The sequence below is a fragment of the Myotis davidii genome, unplaced genomic scaffold (assembly GCF_000327345.1).
Source record: "Myotis davidii unplaced genomic scaffold, ASM32734v1 scaffold1031, whole genome shotgun sequence".
Lineage (NCBI taxonomy): Eukaryota > Metazoa > Chordata > Mammalia > Chiroptera > Vespertilionidae > Myotis > Myotis davidii.
The window spans coordinates 1,118,015-1,123,730 of NW_006283442.1; the positions used below are offsets into that span (position 1 = coordinate 1,118,015).

At 41.4% G+C, this 5,716-nt stretch overlaps 1 protein-coding gene across 3 annotated transcripts in view; it reads right to left on the reverse strand.

Moving 5' to 3' along the window:
- SPATA13 (spermatogenesis associated 13) overlaps positions 1-5,716 on the reverse strand; it is a 90,470-nt gene that overhangs the window by 39,551 nt on the left and 45,203 nt on the right. The gene's annotated exons all lie outside the window — the stretch shown is intronic.

A 5,716-nucleotide genomic window follows, 5' to 3' on the forward strand; every position in this document is an offset into this window, starting at 1 on the left:
CCACCCAATAACCTCAGTGTATGCATTTTAAATCTGTTTAACCTATATTGGGATAATAACAAAATAATAGCAGATTATTGTTCTATATACACTCCTGGTGCCCTATGGCTTTTTACTCATTAGATTGACTCATCTATGGTTAAAGTGGTTAGTGCAGTTAAATAAGTAACTCAGAACTCTGGCTGTGAACATGCTCACTGCTCACCACTGCCCTTGCTCCCTGTGTAATTAATGCTTCCCTTTAGTTCTTTGTAGTAATTGCAGCTAATGTTTACTGCACGCTTACTGTGTACCAGGTCATTCTCACTTATCTGTGGGTGTATAACATAATATCTCCTAGGACAAAAGAGGACATTGAGACTTCCAGGTTAAATAACTTACCCAAGATTACAGACCTAGTCAGAAGAAGATTGGGATTCAACTGTGTTCTTTTTTGACCCAATGGTCTGCTAATAACAAAATTAACTTTCTTAACAATAATTGCAATAGAACAATGCCAGAATCATTGTATGAGTCCCCTTCCTTGTCTAACTCATTAGGTCTAGCAATCAAGTATTCTTAACGTATTATTCTATTAAACATACTGAGGAAAAAACCAGAAATATGTTCTGAACTGTTTTTAACTGAACTATTGGTAAATTTGTTGTTTCTAACAAATTAGAAGTAGGATCAACAACAAAAAATACTAAGGTAAAGGAGAAAAACTGGGGGTGGGGGTTAGGGGGGAATGATTTACCGGGGAACTTATATCACATATATGCATAGCCCATGGACAAAGACAATGAAGTGGTGTAGGCCTAGGAGGGGAGAGTGCAGGATGGAGGGGGTTAATGGGGGAAAAAAATCAACCATTCTTTTCTTAGGGTTGTATTACTATCCAATGAACGTCTAGTGAGGACAGTACTGCTAATGCCTTAAAAAAAAAATCTAATCAAACAAAGGGGACATCTGTAATACTTTCAACAATGAAGATAAATTAAACAAAAATAGGGGGAAAAACCCTTTCTTTGTTTTGAAGTAAAATCTAAACCTAAAGTGTTTTTAATAACTTTATTAATTTTGTTGCAAGACTTTCCAAAAAATGTGCTCCAGTAATTTCTTATAATTCAATTTACTTAATTTTTAAAAATCAAAGTTGAAATGGCATAAACACTTAGGATTAAATTCCCCCCACTTCCTAAATGTTGGGATATTACATCATCAAGGAATAGAACTTTCTGATATATACATAACATTACTGCTTCTTTCAAATATATTTAGTAAAGGCCCAGCTGGTGTAGCTCAGTGGCTGAGCATCAACCCATGAACCAAGAGGTCATGGTTTGATTCCAGGTCAGGGCACATGCCCGGGTTGTGGGCTCGATCCTTAACTTAGTAGGGGACACGTAGAGACAGCTGATCAATGATTCTCTCTCATCATTGATGTTTCTCTCTCTCTCTCTCTCCCTCTCCCTTCCACTTTCTGAAATCAATAAAAACATATTAAAAATATTTAGTAAAATTAACACACAATCATGTTGAGCTTTCAGGTATAATAAAATAAACCCAAAATAATTTTTTTAATATTCCAACCAAAAATATCATTTTTACTTAGTTCTAGATATTATGGGAAATTTTCAGCTATAAAAGTCAGAAAAACAACACAGCTAAGCAAAATAGACACCTCTATACTAAACTTACTGTCCCAACTTCCCCTATGACCGTGCAGCCACCCTCTCGTTGCATGCAGGTTCTGCCCTCCTGGTGAACTGCAACTGCTTTGGTCGAGATCAGCACACTCCTGGCTGCTAAATCCAATGGTATTTTTCAAGCAGTAAGTATCTAACTTGACTTTGGTCACAACTGACATTATCAACCATTCCCTCTGTGAAGCCTGGCTTCCTCTGACATCTGGGACACTACTCACCTGGCCTGGCCATTCCTTCTCTACCTCTTTGTGGATTTCTTTTCCTTTAACGGTCCCCCAAAGTTGTTGATCCTCTTCTCATCTTTTACATACACCCAGGATGGTAACATGCCTTTCTAGAGCTTTAAGAACAACCATCCATTTGCTGATGTCTCTTTACCTCTAGTCTGGGTCTTCCTCCTCAAGTTAGACCCTTATGATTAAGGGTGTGGTGATGACACCTCCATCTAGCTGTCCCACCTAGATTTTATTTAATTTTTAAAAATCAAATGTGAAATGGCATAAACACTTAGAATTAAATTCCCCCTACCTCCTCAATGTTGGGATATTACATCATCACTCCAATTTTACATGCTTGGAATGGGACTGAGTCCCCCTTTTGTGTACTCTTCTCCTATGCTTCCTAAAACTCAGGCATCTGGGTAGCAGCACCCAAAATATCTAGACAATCAGCTCGACCTCCAAGTTTTCATTTCTCCAGGGCTCTTAGTTCATGTTCTTAGTTCAGGGCTTTCTCTCCTTGATTAAGCAACAGACTCCCCTGTCTCCTGGAAATCTCACTCCTTAAAACCCTCTGTGGTTCCTGGTTACCCACAAGATAAAGTCTCCTTAACAGGAGGCCCTGAATGGGCAGTCTCCTTCTTACCTCTTTCAGTGGGATCTCTAGTCTAGACTCACCTCTCAACCTTTCAATCCTTCCCCTCACCTTCATCCTGCTTCAGCCACCTGCAGCAGAGGTGAAAACAGACTATCTACAACTCCTAACGAAAAAATGACACATGCACTTGTGCCATTAACATTTCTCCTTAAAAAATATAATGTGCAATTAATTCATCTTGGCTATCATACAGGACCAGAGCTCTTCATGTATGACCATCTAACTGGAATTCTGCCTTCTCTCTTGCGTAGGCCACACCCAGAATGTGTCAAGCATGAGTTCCAGTTCTAGCTTCTTTAAAATGCAGCAGTAACCACAGACAGTGTGACACATTCTGAGTACAGATTCTTTGATTTTTCCAATTTATGAAGCTCTCAATTCTCATCTAATTTGACAGAAAATACTTTTTTTAGCAACTCACTTTTATTGAATCTCTCCAAAGTGTTCAATTTAGTTTTCATAGACATGAGTCTCCTTTTAGTCTTTTGTTGTTGTTGTTGTTGTTGTTGTTTTGTTTTTGTTTTTGTTTTTTTAAATATATTTTATTGATTTTTTACAGAGAGGAACGGAGAGAGATAGAGAGTTAGAAACATCGATGATGAGAGAAACATCGATCAGCTGCCTCCTGCACATCTCCCACTGGGGATGTGCCCGCAACACAGGTACATGCCCTTGACTGGAATCGAACCTGGGACCTTTCAGTCCGCAGGCCGACGCTCTATCCACTGAGCCAAACCGGTTTCGGCAGCCTCCTTTTAGTCTTATACTTGCATTTAATTTGTTTATATAGCTAATAAGCTCCGTAGTTATAATAAATACAACTGCCATAATCAGGTTTGGGGTCATACCCTCACCACTGACTCTGGATAAGGATATAACTCCATCGACGAGAGCAGCAGCAGTGAGTAGCCTACTGACGCAGGCACTCAGCTGGCCTGGCTTCAGTCTGCACAGGGAGAATGTCTTTAATCTGATAAGCGTGTGGATGGGCTAAGACAGTTTCTGTTGGGCTATCCTACACTCGGTTTCTCAAATGTGCTCTTCTTTCTATGGTTTCTGCCCTTTGTATACACTCTTCCCTTCAGCCTGGAATATATCCACCCTACCAACAAATGGAATCTAACTCCTATTCATCCTTCAAGTCTCGACAGGGAGGTCCAGGGAGTCTTGAGATCCTGCAGATCTGATTTGCCTGCCCTCTGTATACACTTCACTCCTGCATTGTCATAATGGCTTTACATGTCTGTACATCAGACTGGAGATTCAAATGGGACATGTATATATTATACAGCATCAAATATATTTGTTACATGGATCAGCACAGATGAGGTATCACCTACACCAAAGGCACATTAAAGGAAGGTTTCAGAATCCTGGGGGCATTTCCTGAAATACCACTGTTTATGTCCTAATGTCCTATATCATCTCCCAGTGGTAGGATTGACTTCATAATACGGTTGAATAAACTTGCTTTTAAAACCAATACTAGGTTCCTAAGTGGGGGAAAGTAAAAAAACCAAAAAACCACGAAATACTTTTTTAAAAAAATATATTTTTTTATTGATTTCAGAGAGAAAGGGAGAGGGAGAGAGAGACAGAAACATCAATGATGAAAGAGAATCATTGATCTGCTGCCTCCTGCACACCCCACATTGGGGACTGAGCCCACAACCCAGGCATGTGCCCTGACCGGAATCAAGCCGTGACCTCCTTGTTCATATGTCACTGCTCAACCACTGACCTACACTGGCTGGACAGGAAATATTTTCCATTTATGAAAAAGTTCATTTCAATAGATAATCAAATTGAAAGGGAAGTTGTAGACATGGAAAAATGTCACTTCTGAGTGCTATCTCCAAGTTGCACTTTGAAACTACTGGGCTTTAAAGACTATCTTAGATACTTTTTCTCCCCCTACTTTAGACAAACCAACCTTAAATCTGTACCTGTGAAAGCAAGTAAGGTCTGTGGCCATCGTGGGGGTGGCGCTCTGGGGACAGCAGATGCTGTGGCTCAGTGCACACAGCCATGTGGACTGAGGCCACCTCACGTCAGCTGGAGAGGTGTCCCCAGGCTGGCCGCGAGGGACACAGATGGCAGCTGCCCTTGCCTCGGTATAAGAAGGGCCCGCCTAAGATCCCACAAGAGGCTGCCCCACCCTGACATTTCTGCTGGGTACTTTCAGGTCACTGGTTCAGCAAGGAAGCTCCCCGTGTTCCCACGGTTCATCTGGCCAATCGCCTGCTAGGCAAACCTCCGAGGGGACGCTTCTAGGAGGAGAGGTCACAGACAGGGCTGATCAAACTTTAAGATACTGGGCAGAAGCCAATGCCTACAGGCAAATTGCAGATGTTTATCAAAATTATAGCTAGACCAGGGGTGGGCAAACTTTTTGACTGGAGAGCCACAATGGGTTCTTAACCTGGACTCAGAAGAAGGAGCTGCAGCCGTGTTTCCCAACGTTGCCATGTTAATACTGCTGCTGGTGAAGGAGCAGAGGGGAGAGCAAGAGAACCCTCCACTCTTTCGGCTCCGCGGGCCAGATAGAACAGCTGAACGGGCCGGATCCGGCCTGCGGGCCGTAGTTTGCCCATGGCTGAGCTAGACTGTAATGGCCAAATGGGTCCATTCCAAAAGCTGATAACTGAGCAAACAAGGATATGCTCTAGCTCTCATCTCCTGGCCTGGATGGATACATACAGCAATGTTAACTATGGGGAAGCCATGGGTTTTTCAGTGGTGGACACTTACCAGCACCCTTTTCCGTTAAATGTTTCTCTAAAAAAGGCCCCAATTTGTTCTGTGGCAAAGAAAACTTGCAGTAGGTTGGATTTCTTGTCACTAAGTAATTTATTTTGGAAATGTCTAAGGTATCTTAGTTCCAATATGTCTCTTTCACTTTGTATTTTAAGTGTTAGACCCTAGTTAGATCAATGACCAATTTGAGAGCAGTTCTGTAATTTTTTTTGTTTGTTTTTGTTTTTATTTGTTTGCTTTTATTTTTTTAATTTAAATCTTTATTGTTTAGATTATTACATTAGTTACTCTTTTTTCCCAACATAACTCCCCTCCACCGAGTTCCCACCCCACCCTCCACCCTCACTCCCCACCCACTGTCCTCATCCATAGGTGCATGATTTTTGTCCAGTCTC